This window comes from Hordeum vulgare, chromosome 3H (genome assembly GCF_904849725.1).
Source record: "Hordeum vulgare subsp. vulgare chromosome 3H, MorexV3_pseudomolecules_assembly, whole genome shotgun sequence".
Taxonomy (NCBI): domain Eukaryota; kingdom Viridiplantae; phylum Streptophyta; class Magnoliopsida; order Poales; family Poaceae; genus Hordeum; species Hordeum vulgare.
The window spans coordinates 579,033,048-579,053,859 of record NC_058520.1 but is presented as its reverse complement, the minus strand read 5'-3'; the positions used below and the strand labels follow the sequence as shown (position 1 = coordinate 579,053,859).

Below are 20,812 nucleotides of genomic sequence, written 5' to 3'. Positions count from 1 at the left end.
ATGACCTAACCAGACCCCTTATATCATCCCTATAGAAAAGTTAATCTTACAACCTCATATTAGAGGTTAGATATCTTTCACTCCAATTACCAAAATGATGAACACCCTTACAATAAGGGGAGTCAATGGTGACAACGGGAGAGACACACGTGTACTCGACGACAAGTGCGCATATGAGAGGGGGGATGACTAAGTATTCGCTCCTCTAGCTACACGATGGAAGAAGTAAATAAACTCGGTGTGTGCTTAGTCCATTTAGGATAGTAAAACTGCACCTAAAGCGAGCTCTCTCACGCTCCCAACACTAACGACCATCAGATTTTGCTTTTAATCAATTTTGGCCATCAGATGATCGTTTCAGCAGTTGATTACCACGACTTGGGCCGCATGTCCTAGGGGGCTCATACTCTGGTGATTTTTTTGAAGACCTGTGGTTGATTGGGCTTTGGATGGGCTGGTATGCAAAATAAACATCGCAAACCACAAGAAAATAATTACTATTATACAAATATATCAATAATAATTTCATCCTAAATTCATAATAGGATGGGCTAGTATGATAGCCTATTTGTATATGCGCAAATACTGCTGCTGCAAAAGTATTAATACCTATACAGGCCCCTATCAGCCTAACTTAAATATTACACACACATAAGAAATTTACTATTATGTGGCCCATAACACCACAATTTTTTTAAATAAAAAAATGCAACAAAATAAACATCGCAAACCACAAGAAAATAATTACTATTATACAAATATATCAATAATAATTTCATCCTAAATTCATAATAGACGGGCGCAGCAACGCGCGCCTTTCATGATCTAGTGCAACTTTAAAGTGCACCCAGAAAAGAAAAGCAAAAACTCAGTTTGTTCTCATTGTTCTTTAGTCTAACACTTGCTTGTCCATGTTGCTCTTTACCTTATGCCTATCCGATGCACATCACAACTACACATGCCAAAAGAAAATCTGGAATATAATGACTAAAAATTTGGAATATAATGCCACAAGAACTCGCAAAATGAGTTTTAACTATGCATCTCTACTCTCCCCCGTTCACGAAAATATGTTGTGCTCTAGCTAGCATATACAGATCATACAGGTTATATTGATTAGATGATCAATAATCAGTGGAGAAATATGTATAGAGAGACATGGGCGAGAAAGGCGCAGGCACCATTGCCTATGTGACATATTAGTGTAACAAGCATCACTATTATATACCTTGAAACATACAAGTACAAGTCCACATTGCAGACCACCCAAATATGTTACAATCACTATATTGAGATAATGAAGCAAAAGAACAACCAGTCAGCTTACTTAAAGTACCGTTGAGTTATAAATTGTAGGCAATTATTTAGAGTAGGTGAATTACTAACCAAAGGAGGCATCCAGAATCAAATGGAGCCTGAAACATCATGGAGCATCAGGTCGAAGTGGTTTATTTTCTAGATAATATATCTTCCATTCTTGTAGTAATAAAGTATGAACAATGATTTGAGATTAACAGAAAAAAGATAGAAAGAAACAGTTATTAGAGATCTTGCATTCACACTTCATGTAGCATACTTAGCATACATAAATTATTTTTCTACACGGCACAGAATATAGTAAGTAGTTATCTACCAGCTTTGCTTCTTATGAATCCATAGTGCGTAGGGTTTATAGTCAATGCAAGAGCAAACAATTGAGAATCACATAGCTAGATCAAGCAATTATATATTTGAACCATGTATAAATTAGACATGATAATTGCTTGACACCTGAAAATGCCAACAAATTTGAGCTTCAATTTGAAAGGACCAAAAGCTGATAGCTCACTCATTAAATAACTGATATTATTTACCTCTAGGAATGTATATCAAGTCACTAATCTTGCATGAAATGAGATGGCTGTGAGTTAACTTCCCTTAAGTTTCAACAGTAGCTAGATAACAAAGTTTGAGATCTTAAGCCTAGATTGATACTCACCTTCATTCAATTGGGCTTGTGTTAACCATAAATCTGATCAGCATACCAAATGTATATACATATTATTATAATTTCATATGAAAACCATAATGTTTCACTTAAAAAAAGGACACGGTTAGCAGTCGTGTCGCCAAACTGACACACATCTTGAGAAACTGACACACATCTTGAGAAACTGACACACATCATCCATAGCACGCATATTTAGTCCATGTTCAAATTTCACTATTAGCACATGACGAATCATACGAATCAAATATTTAGGCCATGTTTAAATTTCAGATGGTATCTATCCCAGTAAAATTTCAGATGTTCAGTTTAGTTCATTTAATACCAGTTCTTTCAACTATGATCTAAAGAAGCGGTTCTTTCAGCTATGCAGAAATTATAAGGCTAAATCTATGACATCGTAGAATTAGGGAATCATTAGTTCAATACAAAATTTCCTAAAAGCTATTTCAGTGGAAGATACTATCAAACAACAGTACAAACAAGATGAATAAACTTGAAGAGTTTTCTATAAACAGATGCCAGATTAGGAAGATAAATATTAAAAATAAAGGGTTTTTCTATGAACAGATGTCAGATTAGGAAGAGGGCGCACCTTGCGGAGATGCTCAAGCAGTATGGCCCTCTCATATGTTACACCACTTGGTGTGGTAACTGGATCTCTAAAAATCTCAAAAGTTATTTGACAGGGAAGGTAGTCGGGCACCTAGGTATTCAGAGTAGGAACAACTTAAGAACGCGGAGGGGAGAGGACAACAGTGAACAAGAGAAAACTATTGGTGTATCAACAACACTTAACAAGAAAAATATTGCATTTACATCTCCTGATGTATCAGCAAGTATAGCGCTTATGAAGACTTGAGATAACAATTTGCATTGCTCTGAATACTCATTGGTTGTCCTCTCAATGTTTTCTGAAAGAATGCCGCTAAGAAAGTGATGCTCCTGCAGAGCATTTTTGCAAACTTCCCTGCATGTTCATGTTACAGCAGTGTTACAAAAATCAGTGTCTTGAATGTAAGGCATCAGGGTGAATGTTAAAGTTTCGGCGAATTGACCCTCAACATTAAACACACATTCAATGTACCTTAAGCTTTGCATCTTTCAAACTCTCTGAGTGGAGTGCTTTTCCGAGTCTAGGTATTTAGCCTTGGCAAGAACATGCCAAATGTCCTCGGCCATTTTGTCCCTTGAATTTGAAGACCTCCAGAGATCGAAAGCATGTTCCCCATCAATATGTCACGTCAAAATAACCATCAAAGTCACACAATTAGCTGAGTTCACTAATTAACTTTAGCCCCAATTGCCGTTTAAATCCATAGGTAATCTGAAGAGCCTGGTGAAAGGCATCGAGTTCGTACCACTCATCACACATTCATATCAACATCTTTCTCAAGAAGACAACAAGCCAATGACAAGTTATGTCCAGCCACAAAGTAATAGCGCCGACTAAGCTAACACCCATCTTTTTTATATAATCAGCTAACACATATCATACTATGAAACACAATTATTTTTCTACATGACACAGAATATAGTAAGTAGTTATCTACCAGCTTTGCTTCTAATGAATCCATAGTGTGTAGGGTTTATAGCCAATGCAAGAGCAAACAATTGAGAACCATATAGCTAGATTAAGCAATTATATATTTGAACCATGTATAAATTACACATGAGAATTGCTTGACACCTGAAAATGCCAACAAATTTGAGCTTCAATTTGAAAGGACCCAAAGTTGATAGCTCACTTAGTAAATAACTCCGAAATATTTCACGTGGATACCGTAAGTATGAATGGAATTTGTCAAGGAATTTGTGAAAATAATTCTGAAATATTTCACCTTTATATACCACTTTAGTAGTAGAGATATGCTAGTATGTATGGAATTACTGAGAAGTTCTTTATTTAACAGGTGTGCAGTCAATGGAAAAAGGAAATAAATATACACCATACAAGAATCAAATTTATTAACAAGTGTGAAATCGTTGGAAAAAGGGAAAAGATTCGACATACAAGAATATATGGTAGAACTTGAATACATCAGGATCTGCTACCCAGTGGTCCTCCGCATTGCCTACCTATATAGTTAACCTCCTCTGTCATCCTTCCTTCCCCTCCTTGGTCTTCCTTCGCCCATCACATATAGCGAAGGATCAAAATGGCCAAGGATGCGAGGTTAAATTGAGGAGGAGTACATTGCGTAATCAAGGAGCATCAAGAAGTCGATATCCTCTAGGTATGAACTTTCTTAGATCTTTCACTTTTCTATAAGTTGAATATTTGTTAGATTAGGATCATCTGGTTCAGGTACACTATCAAATTGCAAATGAAGAATGGCAGTGGAGATATTGCCAGGTAATAAAAACCTAACCAAGCAAACCTATTAGGTGGGCTATAGCTCACAATATGTATTCCCAAGTAGCCTCATTAGAAATAATAATATTACAAGGTGCCAACTATCACAACTATTATACATTAACTTGGATCTCGGTGACTAATTAGTAAGGCGGCATTGGGAACAATTAGCAGGGAAAGGAAGAGGGGAATTTTAACGGAGGGGGGAGGAATACAAACCATGAGGAGGAGATATTGAGCAGCATGTCAATGACCTTCGGATGAACATCTCCATCAGATTCTCCTTTGTGCCTGCAGCAACCAATCCCCAAACAATTCATAACCGTCAGCACAAATGCTGATCATATCGAATTAAGTCTGTTAATAGAAATTAGAGGAGGGGGAGGAGGGTGACGACAACAAGATATACGTATGGGCTGGCAGTGGTAGGTGACTTACTCTTGGTAGGCGGTCGGGATGACGGCGAGGACAACACGTAGGGGTTGGAGCCCGCGGGACGTGGTGGTCGGGGTCGTGACACGGCGACGCAATCAAGCGTGTGAGACACGCGTGGATCTAGAATCCAGGCCATGGAAATCGACCGGCCTCCACTGGTAGAGTAGAAGGAGGAGGAGGGAAATCATGGAGACCTTTCCGTTGCTGCCGGCGCCACCGTGGGGGAGAGGATTGGAGGGGAGGGGAGACGAGGGGCGGATGCATCTAGAATCCATGCCATGGAAATTGACCGTGCTTCACCGGCGGAGTAGAAGGAGGAGGAGGGAAATCACTCTTACCTATTCGTCGCTGTCGGCGCCACCGTGGTGGGAGAGGTTTGGAGGGGAAGGGAGAGGAGGGGCGGTTGGATCTAGAACCCAGGCCATGGAAATTGACCGTGCTTCACCGGCAGAGTAGAAGGAGGAGGAGGGAAATCACTCTTACCTATCCGTCACTGCCGGCGCCACCGTGGGGGAGAGGTTTGGAGGGGAAGGGAGAGGAGGGGCGGTTGGATCTAAAAGCCAGGCCATGGAAATCGACCGTGCTTCACCAGCAGAGTAGAAGGAGGAGGAGGGAAATCACTCTTACGTATCCGTCGCTGCCGGCGCCTGATACGTCTCAACCGTATCTATAATTTTTGATGGTTTCATGTTGTTATCTTGTCATCCTTGGATGTTTTATGTACCTTTTATATCTTTTTTGGGACTAACTTATTAATTCAGTGCCAAGTGCCAGTTCCTATTTTTTCTGTGTTTTTGGCTCTTTTCAGATCTGATTTTGGAACGGAGTCCAAATGGAATAAAATCCCTGAAATGATTTTTTCCCGAACGGAAGAAGATCAGGGGGCTTGAGGGCCAAGCCAGGAGGGCTACAGGGGGCCCACAAGCCCCCCCATCCGCCACCAGGGGGGCGGCGGATGGCAGGCTTGTGACCTCCCTGGTGCCCCCCTGACCTAGATCCTTCGCCTATATATTCCCTAAAATACAGAAAAAAGGGATCCACGAAAATACTTTTCCGCCGCTGCAAGCTTCCGTTTCCGCGAGATCTCATCTGGAGACCCTTCCCGGTGCCCTGTCGGAGGGAACTTTGGAGTTGGAGGGCTTCTACATCAACATCATCGCCCCTCCAATGACTCGTGAGTAGTTCAGTTCAGACCTACGGGTCCGTAGTTAGTAGCTAGATGGCTTCTTCTCTCTCTCTCTTGGATCTTCAATACAAATTTCTCCTTGATCTTCATGGAGATCTATCCGATGTAATCCTCTTTGGCGGTGTGTTTGTCGAGATCCGATGAATTGTGGATTTGTGATCAGATTATCTATGATATATATTTGAGTCTTTGCTGATTTCTTATATGCATGATTTGATATCGTTGTAAGTCTCTCCGAGTCTTGGGTTTTGTTTGGCCAACTAGATCTATGATTCTTGCAATGGGAGAAGTGCTTGGTTTTGGGTTCTTACCGTGTGGTGACCTTTCCCAATGACAGTAGGGGCAGTAAGGCACACATCGTGTAGTTGCCATCAAGGATAACAAGGTGGGCTCTGTCGTAGATATGAGATTGTCCATCTACATCATGTCATCTTGCTTAAGGCATTACTCTGTTCTTTTGGACTTAATACGCTAGATGCATGCTGGATACCGGTCGACGTGTGGAGTAATAGTAGTAGATGCAGAAAGTATCGGTCTACTTGTTTTGGACATGATGCCTATAGATATAATCATTGCCATAGATGATGTCACGACTTTACGCGGTTCTATCAATTGCTCGACAGTAATTTGTTCACCCACCGTCTACTTGCTTTCATGAGAGAAGCCACTAGTAAACACTACGGCCCCCGGGTCTATTCACACCTATCATTTCCACTTTTGCTTTTACTTTGCTTTGTTACTTTGTTGCTTTCAGTTCTCACTTGGCAAACAATCTATAAGGGATTGACAACCCCTTCATAGCGTTGGGAGCAAGCTTTTGTGCTTGTGCAGGCACTTTTGATACTCCTACACTGGATCGGTACCTTGGTTCTCAAACTGAGGGAAATACTTACCACCGCTGCGCTACATCACCCTTTCCGCTACGAGGGAACACCAACGCAAGGCTCCAAGGCCACGGGGGAAATCCTTTGCATATTTGCCTAGGAAGTCCCTTAAGGCGTAGCCGTAGCAGAAGGATTCCTGGTGCCGTCGACACGCTTATTTCTGGCGCCATTGGAAGGTCTTTTGTTGCAGTAGCAGCGCCACCGTGGGGGAGGGGTTTGGAGGGGAAGGGTGAGGAGGGGCGGTTGGATCTAGAAGCCAGTCCATGGAAATCGACCGGCCTCCACCGGCAGAATAGAAGGAGGAGGAGGGAAATCATGGAGACCTCTCCGTCGCTGTCGGTGCCACCGTGGGGGATAGTATTGGAGGGGAGGGGAGACGAGGGGGTCGGCTGTGTCCGCCTCTGGCCGCCGGCGGATGGGTGTAGGGGAAGGGATGAGAGGGGGCGGTGGTGGGAGATGAAGGGAGTGGAGTGCGTGGAGTGGGTGAGGCAAGTAGTGGATAAGAATCTAAGAGAGTGAGGTTTTTTTTAGACAAATGGAGAGAGTGAGGTTGAGGCAGATCGGGCTAGTTGGCCCGTGTGGTGAAGGTCAAAGTTGGGTCGTGCTGGATTGCCAATTTTAACCTTTAATCAGCAACTTAGCTATATGAAAAATGATTAAAATGTTTTGAAAATGAAAAATGCCTAAAAAAACTCGACGAAAAATATAGTGTATATATTAAAAGTTGTTTAAAAAACATATATATTATGGTTGGATCATACAAATCAATTATTATACTTATTAGATATATTCATAGTATCAACAAAAAACACAATTTTAAAAGAATAAGCTGAATATAGTTGGTTTATGTTGTATCACTTAGCCTATATAAATATATTTAAATGATTTAAGAAATTTCAGAAGACTTCTTATTTAAATATGAACATTATAGTTGGTTATTTGTGGCGAGAGAAATGCAATGTATTTTTTAATAATATGAAAAAAAACGTTGTTTGTTTCTACAAAATAAAACAGATGTGTTAGTTTCACTTTTATTATATAATATGTTTATATGATGCAATATAAAATATCGTTTATTTTTCATTGCAGATAGAAAGTGATCGGTTCTGACATATGCACTGACTTAAGGATGATGGACCAGACTGAAGCATCACGAGAAGAGGTGCATATAGTTAATCCTTCTTTGTATGTATGTTACTCATGATAATACAAAAGGTTTATTGTTTTATATTATTATTTTTAGAGTATAGGAGACATAGATATGGATTTTGTACATGCACAAAAAGAATCCATCGACATGGTTTGAGGCGGCATATCTAAAAGGGGCCGAGAATCGACCAATTTATTTACAAAACAATGATGTGGAATTGATGATATCTCATAAAGAAACGAAAAGTAATGCCAATTCGAATATTACCACACAAGGTATTTGTCAGTGTAATTATCGATATTTCCTTCTTCATAATGTTTTTTATTCAAGTATTTTTGATCATTTTTTATACTAATTTGGTTCATTGTTGTTACGCAACGACACACTATGTTTGTACCCGTAGAGATATTACAGTCATCGAATCAATCATGTCTGCCCCCAAAAAACCAAGTTCGTGGATATTGGAGATGCATTGTTATCAAATGATGATTTAGAATGCCTTATGAGAGATGATATGTTCTTGCACGACGGTGTAAGGCCAATTGCATCACGTTAGACTTACTAATTAATATGAACCATGTGTAATATCTATTACCGTAATAAGTTATAAACTTGGAATTACAGATGATAAATGCTTATATATATTGTATGCTTGCTCACGACCATCTACCAGAAAGGATGGGTGAAAAGGTACATATTATTAGTACCTTTGTATCTGGGCACATGAAAGAAGACGGAGAAAAAGATACTTATCTACACCAAGATATGGTTAGTCTCGCCTCAATATACATGCATATAATTATGTATTGTTCTAAATTAATCCATTTTTATTATAATTTATATCTAATTCTACATGCAACTTATATGATGTTTACACCAGCTATTCATTTCGGTTAACATCCCAAGGTACCATTGGTATCTAGCAATCGTCAATGCCAAAAAAACATAAAATTCAAGTACTGAACTCACTTGGTGCGAAGGAAAAACGGAGTGAACTTGCCACTATGGAAACTATCTATTATTCTTGATCCTTTTGAGATAAGTTTTGTTTGTCTTAATCCCTAATATTTTTTTTCACGTATAAAACAGTTACTAGGACTTGAGAAGCGTCTAAAACTTGGAGAACACAGTTCAGACTTTAATAGAGATCATAAGTGGCTTGATCTAAATGTTACAAAATGGAATGTTGTAGAACATTTCCACAAGGCAACACAAACGGATGGGTAAGCGTTCGGCACAAACTGAAAATTATTATGGTTGGTACTCATGAACACAAAGATATCATGTAATGGAAAATATTTATAGCAAACTAAAATATTGTATATATTAGTTGATACAAGATTATTTTATTATTCTGGATCATATTTTAAAGCGTTATTTTATATAATGTTACAACACATCATCTGGACTATTCATGTTAAATTATATGGAATCACTACACCAAAAACATGCGATAGAGACATATACCTAGGGACACTCCCCCTTATGCCTCTTAGTATCTAATTCAACCATGGTGTAGAGACACTAAGGGAGACACTATAGATAGTGTGTCATCAATAGAGACATCTTCGTTGAGTCACACCGCTTTATGTCCCTTGTGACTTAGGTAAAGACACTAGAAGAGACATAGAATGGCTCAATAGTAGAGGCACGTAGATAGAGACATTATCCATGATGTCTCATAGGCGCTAGTGTAAAGACACTAGAAGAGGCATTTAGATAATGCCTTAATATGATAGAAGCAATTTCAAGAGACATTGTCCATGATGTCCTTTAGTGATTATGCAAAGACACCGAAAGAGACATTTGAGAGAACGCCTTAACATTTTGGCTCTCGGGACTACACCCTCTCGGTGTGAACTGTACAAGTGTTTAAAATGTTTATAATTTCAAAAAATGATATTTTTAGTGCATATCTATGTCTTTTACATACATGCAAATTTTCATATAGGAAAACTATATATTCTGCCATGGGCAAAAGAGAACAAATAAAGCCTTTGTAAAAAAGGACTTCATTGGAGAACTGAATGCCCCCTTAAAATTTATGCACTCACGTATATAAGAAATGAACGTGCGTATATTGTCATCGGAAGTATATCAGGCGGATTATTTGGGTGTGCCTTGTGTCGTATGCTTGTATGTTTCTGCTTGTATATTTCTATCGTCCAGGAGTTATGGTCACCAAAAGTTATCGTTGACTGCTGCATGGAGTTGTGCCATCGTTGTTTCTATTAGATGGCAAGGTATCTCTCGTAAGCCCTTGAAGAGGATGGCAAGCCGGTCGCCGACTTTAAGAGCGGCAGAATGGCACCGGTGTCGCAAAGCCTACTCGGCAAGCCCGATCCTACCCCTACGTGATGGTGTGTGCTCACTTGCAGAACAATTTTCTTCTCCGAGGATGACAAAATCTTCAGAAACTGAATTGATCTTTGCAAGGTGAAAGATTTAGCTTATTGGTGTTTTTTTGCTCCATGCATTTCGTCCTATTTTCAAAGAAAGCTCTAAAAGATCCAACAAAATAAATTGTTATCCTCACTTTTTGTAACAAAGCAAAAGAGCTCAATGCATAGCTTCGTATTCACAAACTTTATTCATTCCCAATATATCCAACCGATTCACATGTACAAGTCAAAATAAAGATATATATATTTTTGCATCAAATAAAAAAAAATGAACAATTCATCTGTTTTTTTTTGCATGGTATGAACAATTCATCTTTCTTTTTTTGTTCACGACACCAAATATTGACTGATTCCTGCAACCGCTGTACACAACCTTTCACGTTGATACTTGGACCCATATCCATCATTTACATATACATGAAAAGAATATAATTAAAAAGCCCATACTAAAAGCCCACTAGCGTTCAGATCTAGATCAATCTTGTCTCCTGAAACAGCTAAACTACCTTCTATCATCATGATTAGTTTCAACGTGGGTCAGATTAGCCGCCGTCCATCTGCCTCTGATCTCTGAAACAACTGAACTACCTTCTCTCATCGTGATTAGTTTCAACGTGGGTTAGATTAGCCACCGCCGCCGCCGCCGCCCACCATCTGCCTCTGATCTCCCTGCACTGCCACCATCTGCCTCTGATCTCCCTGCACTGCCACTCACGATCTAATTCGAACGACGAGTCAGGGATGCAACCTACTTCATTGCTTCAGCCAACGAACTAGCAGGTAATCTCTGTCAATTCTTATCTCTTACCATTGTTGAAATTATACATCAGATTTTAGTTGTTCCGTTTGACTGAACTTTAGGCATGGCTACGAAATACAGCATGTCACTATTGAGTTCGAATGATGAATTAGCACAAGATACACTAAAAACGAGATTACTCTACTCTGAAAGTAGAGATGCTAGAAAGCGTCACCGGAATAGTAGAACTTGTTGAAATATATGTTCCAGGGACAATACTTTAGTTACTTGAACATCTTTCAAAGGGAAATACAAGTTTTCTCAACTGATATGATACAGGGACAATTACTTAAAGCATATAGCTTTTCTACAATGCCGTGATCCAGTATTTGCCATACCTGTGAAAGGCAATATATAGACAAACATAAATTGAGTATGCTGCCCTAAACTGCAACATGCAAAGTGAAGTACAACCAAGGTCCAATTCATGGCTAGACATCAAATCTTACAACAATTTAACTTCCACAAATAAAACTATATCTATTGTTTCTTTCTACATACCATTACTTAAAATGAAATTGAGACTACATAAAAGTTAAATAAAGAACAGTGGGTGGTATGAAGTTCACTGTTTTGAAGCTGCCTGTTTTGAGGAAAGATGTAGAACAAGCAGTATGATGATAGATAAGAATAATTGAATACAAAGGTTGAGTCAATGGAAAACCATACAGAGATATTTCATTGAAACAAGGAACTAAAACCACGTCAAGTATTTCCAAACGGAGGGAGTATGTTTTAGCTTCTTCTTTATTCGCCAATAATTTTTGTTCACTGAATAGATATGGAATAAGTAATATTTTGGCTATTCCATTTCAGCTTTTGCATTAAATGATGGATAGGAGCTGGATGAGTAAACTAAGAACCAGTGCAGAGTACAAACATGGTGTTGAGCAGTTCCTTTCTTTTGCATTCCATGATGTAAGAGATGGTTGCAAGATTCTGTGTCCATGTGTAAATTGCGCAAACAAGAGGATGCAAACTTACGATGAAGTAAAAACCCATTTGAGATGCCATGGCATCCTACAAGGATATACAACATGGATCTGCCATGGAGAGCAATTTCATTCATGTGAAGATGTATTTGAAGATGTGCTGCATACCTCAAACGATGCATCTATTTCAGATAGCCATGCGTATGTTCCAAGACAAGGTGACTCTAGAAGACTAGATGACACACGAGGGCTCCTTAATGATGTTTTCAACATGCCAGAGTATGATTCACTGGATAGCATATCAGATGATGATAAAGTTGTGCTCTCCAATGAAGAAGGAAATTTTCCAGCTTTATATGATGAGCAACTTGAGGCCCCTAATAGAATGGCTACGTCACCAGCAGAAGAGAATGTTGCCGCTGAAGGTCAAGATGGGAGCAAAAAAGAAGAAACATTTTTAAGCTTCTTGAAGGATACAGACTCAAACTTGTACGAGGGATGTCAAAAAATTTCAAAGCTATCCTTCTTAGTCAGGTTATTTCACTTGAAGGTTTTACATGGGTGGACTCAAGCATCATTCAAATCGGTACTTGATTTATTATCTGATGCTTTTCCTAAAGATGCAAGTCTACCAAAGAACTACCATGAAGCAAAGAAAATCATTCGTGGTTTGGGTCTTAGCTACCAGAAAATTCATGCATGTCCGAGAGATTGCATGCTCTATTGGGGTGAGAGGGCTAACCAACAGTATTGCCATGTCTGTAAAAGCTCCCGATGGGCTGATAGAGACAATGATGATACCGAAACAAATTCAAGGCATAAGAAAAAGCCTCCGAAGGTATTGCGCTACTTTCCACTGATAACTGGCTGCAGAGGTTGTATGCCACTAATAAAACATCAAATGATATGAGGTGGCATGAAGAGGGTCGTACAAAAGATGGATTGGTGCGCCATCCAGCAGATGCAGAAGCATGGAAAGATTTGGATGCTCGTTATCCTGACTTTGCCAAGGATTGTCGCAACATACGTCTTGGCATTGTTAGTGATGGGTTCAATCCGTTCAGAAACATGTGCTCAAAGCATAGTACTTGGCCAGTGATGCTTATTCCTTACAACCTACCTCCCTGGATTTGCATGAAAGACACATCTTTAATTTTATCAATGATCATACCAGGACCCAGTGGTCCAGGGAATGATATAGATGTCTATTTGCAGCCATCAGTTGAAGAGCTCTTGCAACTATGGAAAGGTGTGGACACATTTGATTGTACTACTAAAAAAAAGTTCCGCCTCCAGGCTGCATTGCTATGGACACTTAATGATTTCCCTGCATTAGCATACTTATATGGTTGGAGTACAAAGGGGAGATATGCATGTCCATCTTGTGGGGATTCTACAAGATCAGTTTACCTAAAGAAAGGGAAGAAATTTTCTTATATGGGCCATCATCGATGGTTGCCACAAGGCCACTCCTATCGCCGGCAAAAGAAGAAGTTTGACGGAACTGTTGAGAATGAACTTGCACCAAACACTATGAGTGGGAGTTCAGTGTTGAAAATGTTGGAAGGAAGGGTGTTTGTGTATGGAAAAAAAGATGACCCGTCGAAGAAAGGACGTACTGGAAAGAAAGCAAAATCTAAGGCCAAAGGGAAAAGCAATACGGGTAAAAACAAAAGAAAAAGAGAAACATGCAAGAGAAAGTTAACTGGAGGCTCAACTAAGAACAAAAAGGAGCCAAAGGAGTGGCTGAAGAAGAAATCAATATTCTTTTCCTTGCCATACTGGGAGCACAACTTGTTGCGGCACAATCTCGATGTGATGCACATAGAAAAAAATGTTTGTGATAATTTAATAGGGACACTACTAAATATTGATTCTAAGTCGAAAGATAATCGAAATGCTCGACTTGATCTGGTAGATATGGGAATTAGGGTTGCACTCCATCCCGATGAATATGACAAAGGTAAAGAACAGCTGCCACTTGCACCCTTTAATATGACAAAGGAACAAAAGGAGGTTCTCTGCTCAATTATTCAAAAACTTAGAACACCCGACGGTTATGCATCATTCTTATCAAGATGTGTCGATATGAAGGACCTTACAAGGCATGAAAAGTCATGATTGTCATGTTCTTATTGAGGATATTCTTTGAGCCGCACTGCGCTCGTGTCATCCAAGCAAAGATGTTATGAACATTGTTTGTGAGTTAGCTGATTTCTTCAAGAATTTGTGCTCTAAGGTATTAAGTGTCGCTGAGCTTGACAAACTACAAAATAGAATTGTCCAGACACTTTGCAATATGGAAAGAATATTCATTCCCTCATTTTTTTACCATCATGGTACATTTAATGGTGCACTTAGTGGATGAAGTTAAGCTTGGGGGACCAGTACATTATAGGTGGACGTATCCTATAGAAAGGCAAGTAATCTAGTATTTTGTACTTTGTATCTTGTTGAGTTCATGATTCTATCTTAGAGATTGTGTACAATTTATGTTCAGGTACTTTGTTCGACTTAAGGCATTTGTGCGCAATCGAGCTCATCCAGAAGGATCTATGGCAGAAGAATACATTGCTGATGAATGTATGACGTTTTGTTCAAGATTTATAGATGGACCAACTAGGTTTACAAGACCGGAGAGAAACCCAAATCCATCAGACGAGATACAGGATTCTTATATGTTTGAGAGTGCCGGTGAACCTGTAGGAAAAATTGACAGTGTGTATCAGTTTAATGATCACTCGCTTGTTCAAGCACATCGCTATGTTCTGCGACATTGTGATGAACTCGCCGACCTTCGAAGGTGCGCGAGAATAATCAACTACTCCCTCTAATCCTTATTAATTGATGCACATTTAGTACAACTTTGTACTGAAGTTGTAGTAAGTGTGCGTCAATTAATTTAGATCAGAGGGAGTATATATTTTTTACTTTGCACTTGAGTAATGCTAAATAGTTATTTTTTCTAAAAATTGCACTAATAGTAATCTTATATAGAGAATTCCTGGACATGGAGAAAATTAAAGAAGAAGTTGCACGAGATCTGACGTCACATGATGAGGAGCAGTTTATCAATGAACACTTTGCTGATTGGTTGGAGCAAAAGGTACATCACAATTAACTTAGCATCACAAATTTTATTGTTCTATGGGTAAAATATTGTTGTGTTATAGGTGCTATTCGATGACGGACCTAATTTAAGCAAGAAGGTATGCGCACTAGCTAGAAAGCCAAACAAGTCTGGGCTACGGTATAGTGGTTTTGTAATCAATGGGTGTCGGTTCCACACTATTAGTCATGAGGAAGGACGCAAGACACAAAACAGTGGTGTGGTAATCAGGTCAGATAAGGGCATTAACTACTATGGCAGATTGTCTGATATAATAGAGATATCATACGAAGACCAATACAAGGTTGTTCTCTTCAAATGTGAGTGGTATGACGTACAGCATCGTGCAGGTCTGCAAACAGATGAATTTGGATTCACTCTTGTAAACTTTTCTCGAATGATGCACATAGGAGAAGAACTAGAAGACGAACCATTCGTTTTTTCTTCTCAAGCTGAACAAATATTTTACGTAGAAGATGGAAAAACTGAAGAATGGCATGTGGTGAGGCAATTCAGGCCAAGAGATCTATTTGACACGGGTACGGAATCATCTTTGAATAATGCAGTTTAGAAGTGTCGGATGTAGATGGAAATAAGATCCCGAACCATATTGACATTTACTGTGAAATTAATGTTTTATTTACTTATATTGCCTTATTTGAAGTTTTTGTACACAGACAAAACATTTTTTATCCATTGGAAGTTCTCTGTATTGAAATGGCTTACCCCAACAATTGTTGTTGGCTGGAAAGCTACCATGCTTTTAAGTATATAGTTTCACCATTCGATATCCCTACCTGCATGGACACACAATTGACAATCAGTGTCATACTTTTATTATGAGTACTGAAAATGAACATTGTGATAGTAAGGTAATAGGGGCCTAGTATAAGTACCTGTGCACCACACTTCTCCTTTGTCTGTATGAGCAAAGGCTGTGTTAATTAAAACACGCTTCAAATTATAACTTCGTCCATGTCCTATTATGCATTCAGACATAATCCGAATTGTTCAAACTCCCTGCTCAAATAATCCAACCTCAAAATGCAAAGAATGATCAAACATTTACCTGTGCCGAATCATCATCCTCACATTGGACCACCAGCCCGACATGTCCGTCGTGAGGCTTGGCAGCAATCCTGCCGGATGACCTCGAGGGGAAGCTCTCCTGCCGGATGACCTCGAGGGGCAGCAATCCTGCCGGATGACCTCGAGGAGCAGCTCTCCCCCGTAGATCCTATGCTGGGCCGACGAGGGAAGCTCCGGGACAGCCAGCGTCGAGGGGTGTCGGACCTGGGGATGAGCTTGAGGAGAAGGCAAGCAGCAGTCCGCGAGAAGAAACTATGCGCCAAGACCAATGGCGCAGCCAGCAGCTCGTTCGTTTCCCAGGCTATGGGGACCCGACGCCGGCTCCGCCGTGGGGATGTCCACCGGCTCCACCCCAGGAAGCCCATACTACGCCGGTTGGGGAGGAAGCCAGACCGGTGAGGTGGTGGTGCAGGTGGGGAATTTTGTTTTGGGCAGGTCGATTTGGGGGAGATTGGTCAGGGCGGCGGTTAAATGCTCGCGTTTCCATTTTTTTTCATTTACTCTGTTTCACTTTTTCATTTATACTCTTTCACCACTATTTTTCTCTTGTACATTAGGTACATATTTTTGAACACAACACAAGCACTCGTAGATACCTGGTCAAACGGGTCCGACACGGATTCAAAATAAAAAACGCAAAAATGTTTAAATTTAGGAAAACACTTCAAATAAACCGGATGATTTTTCACAGAGATCATCCGTGTCGGCTGGGCGACACATGACCTGATGGGACCATGCATCACCCCCTCTTTCTCGCAGAACCACTCGTTTCTTATCCTTACCCCTCTCTCTCTATTTGACTGTCGGTCTGTTGCCATCTGCTAGCTCTCTCCTTCTCTAACCTCACCGCCCATATCTCTCCCACCACCACACTTGCGAGACGGCACAGCCTGCTGTCGCAGTAGAGCCCCGACGAAGCGACGAGGTCGTTGAGGTTCGCCGCAAATCCATTGAAGCACGACCGCTTCCATTGTCATCTCGCGCTGCATCACAAATACCGCCATGGCCACTGCCTGCTGTGTCGCAGCATCCGCCGTCATCGTCGGTGCTGGGCTTCTATGGAGCGTCACCGTGGAGTCATTCGAGCTTTGTCATGGTTGCAATGGAGTTTTGTCGGAGCTTCAACGGAGCGCTGCCGGGATCGTTGGAGCTTGTCACGGCTGCAATGAAGCTGTCACCGGAGCTGCAATGGATCGATGTTGCTGCCGTCGATGCTGCATACGATGACGGCGGCGCTGCAATAGAGCAGGTTTCTGCCGTCGGCGCTGCATACGAGGATGGCGGCGCTGCTGCCGCCGGCGCTGCATACGAGGACGGCGGCGCTTTAATGGAGTGGACGCTGCTGCCGCCGATGCTTCATATGAGGACGGCGTCGCTGCAAATGAGCGGACGCTTCTGCTGGGGTATCGACAACCTATGACCCGTTCGACGATGACGTTTATGGCTATCGGGCGCCGGTATTCAAGGGCACATGCTTGAAGACTTGTCGGATATCAAAGATAAGGGTATTGCCAGCTTCGGTAAGGGAGCAACTACATCGGCGTGTCATCACCTCGTCTTAACAACGGTAGTGATCGCTCAACGATTTAGCAATCTTGAATTTTTTTTATTATGTGTGTGGTGACTTATACTTCACGTAAACCTTTATAAATGATTCATATATTTTTTATCCAAAAAACATTTTTTCGAAAAAGAATTTTGCCACCATTCTTAATTCCACATATAATATTTTTATATCCAATTCACATATAATCTTAAAGGGGGCTGCTTGGTGGTAGCGTGTGTCTGGCGACATTAGTGGTGGGATGCAGCGAGGATGCTTGGTGGTGGCGCGACGCGGGTGTTTGCCGGTGCCTGCGGTGGCACAGTGGGGGTGCTTGGGAGGAGCATGAGTGATGGCGCGACGCGGGTGCTTTCCGGTGTCAGCGGTGGCGCACTGTGGGTGCTTGGGGGCCATCTCATTAAAATCTGATGCAACGACCATTTTGTTGTTATTGATTATACTCCCCCCGTTTTTAAATATAAATTTATTTAAAATTTTTACTATGGACTACATATAAATCTTTTTTGTAAAAAAAAAGACCATACGCGACCGCTAGATGCAGACCCTAGCTCAAACGGTTGTTAGGTGGGTCATCAAACGGCTGCCCAGGTGACGAAATAATTTTAGAAATCAACTGACGGATGCTAGCGTTTTCGTATTTTATTTCGTATATAGTTTATTATAAAATCTTTAAAAATCTATATCTAGAAACGGAGGATATTTTTTATTAAACGTGAAGATAAAAAATAATTCAATTAAGCGAAAAAGGGTTGGTCGCACTCGGCCATCCACGCCTGACATGCTCATTGATCCGTAAATATCTCATCTATAGTGCCAAAAAACAATTCCCATCTCATGCACCGAACATACTAGACATCGGCACCGCCCATCTCCACCAATCGCTCCATCTATCTCCCAGCTGTTGCCCTCCCAGCTCCAATCGCTCCATCGATCTCGCGCCGTTCTCCCAGCTGTTGCCCCTGCCCGCACCGTTCTCGCGCAGTCGCGCTGCCTCAATCGAGGGCACGCCCGGTGCTCTGCCTCTACGCCAAGCTGCCGCCAGGGGCCGACGCGGGGCAGGCTCGGCTGCTAGTCCACGACCGTCAGGCGAGTCCACACTCCACAGCTATGGGGGCCCTTTGCAGCGGGACTAGTTGCTGCTAGCGATGCCATCGTCCAGGGAACACCTCTACCAAAGCCTGAAGATCATGGTGCCGTCGCCGCCGGTTGTGCTGGAAACTCGACTATGCGACGAGGTATCTGAACTGGGCTGCTTCTGTCCAAAACGGGCTATCACCTGTCAGCCTAGCCACACGTAAGTGCTTCTCCCCTCTCTGTCTTTAATTACAGATCCGAAGAACAAGCTCCACTTTCATCCTCTTCCTCCACGGCAGCCAACAACTCACATCCATAACCTCCCCTCCACGGCTCCACTCTTCATATGGCGCCAAAATCGACCAAGTTATTGGTTTCCCTCGTTGGCTGCACGACCCACTAACACCGTGCTACGCATAGTTAGCACCCAACATTATTCCTCTGTAACTTCCAAGTCGTCCCCTCGCCGGCCACAATTCATCTAGCACCGGTGGAGAGCAGAGCACACCAATTCATCTAGCACTGGTGCTACAGGGATGCCCTCGTCACCAATCCCATCTTCATTGACGGACCCTCTAGATTGACTACTACAATATCTCCACTCTTGTATCTGTTGGAGAATCTCCCCCAAATCTATTTCTTCGGGTTAAATCATCTTCCTCGATCCCCTGGGATACCACTTTTAAATGTTTTTAGGGAGATGTCTGTTGATTTCTCAACCTTTGATTTGACTAACTCTACTTTCGACAAGGATCTGCTCATACTGGTCCAGCGTCACCCCTGCTGAAGTTCTAATTGCAATTCATGATATTAATCCAGAAAAGGACAAAGTTCCTCTAAAGAAGGTAATTTTGTTTCCTATTCTTTATTTCAATGTTGTCTCATGATATTCAACATCTCTCGAGCATATTCTCGTGTGCACAGATAAACAAAGCACCCTTTTCAGTACCTTGTGTACTTCCTGACTTTCCAGCATCAATTCAGTTCTCGAGTTAACTATGTTTTATTAGACATATCGTGTGAATGCCTAGATTTCGCACTCAAACACATACACATGCATGTGTGATGGTGTGATGCTGTGACATAAGTTTATTTGTTGTCCTGCGGTTTAATCGATCTCTGATGGAAATGAACATATGTTCAGGTCATAGATGCTTGTACTGGTTGCTTTGAGCAGCACAAGGTTGCTCAGCAAGTTCTAGAATTTGTCCGTAGGAAGCTGCATCTCCACAGTAATACATGTGGCTTCAAGTTCCACCAATCATTTCGATTATATGTGACTTGTTTGTTGTTCTTGAACAAAGGAAAGAGCTGCTTTTCTCAACAACAGTACTGGAGTTTGATTGTTGATTTACATGTTTTGCCTAATGATTGTTTACCTGGGCATTGACTAATTGTTTTCTCCCATGAATGGACCATGAATATTCCTACATTGTAATCTTAGTCCATCAAAATAATTGATAATTGAATATATGGTCTTGACAGGATGGGAGATGTCATGTGGGAATTGAAACTGTATATGAAGGATGCTTCATCTAGTGAGAAGGTTGTTACGAGAACAATGAAGAGATGTGAAATATGCTACTACAACATTGTTAATCTCATTGAGGAATATGGATACTTTGCAATGGACTATATTTACATAAAGAGCTATGCCCATGGCCAATCAGGAATGGTTGAACTTCAACCTGAAAGTGATGTTCTTAGGATACTTCGTGAACGTGAAGCTGACAGGAAGCTGAGCTTGTATGTCGCAACGTATAGTCCTGGTTTAAACACTAGGGTAGATCGAGGAGATAGTGAGAGAAGCAATGTTATGGAGATGTCACATCAAAATGACCATGA

At 41.1% G+C, this 20,812-nt stretch overlaps 1 long non-coding RNA gene and 1 pseudogene across 3 annotated transcripts; both read right to left on the bottom strand.

The window, feature by feature from the left end:
- Positions 1-2,431: 2,431 nt before the first annotated feature.
- LOC123442084 lies at positions 2,432-3,169 on the bottom strand (annotated as a pseudogene).
- A 7,396-nt stretch (positions 3,170-10,565) lies between these two features.
- LOC123445297 lies at positions 10,566-16,794 on the bottom strand. Of its 3 annotated transcripts, none has more exons than XR_006631075.1 (5): positions 16,310-16,794; positions 16,137-16,220; positions 15,967-16,037; positions 11,375-11,537; positions 10,566-11,118 (listed from the first exon to the last, which is right to left on the bottom strand). It is a non-coding gene; the product is annotated as an uncharacterized LOC123445297 (long non-coding RNA). The 3 variants fall into 3 exon arrangements; XR_006631074.1 differs by lacking the exon at positions 10,566-11,118 and adding an exon at positions 11,125-11,267; XR_006631073.1 differs by lacking the exon at positions 10,566-11,118 and having other exon boundaries at positions 11,371-11,537.
- Positions 16,795-20,812: the final 4,018 nt, after the last annotated feature.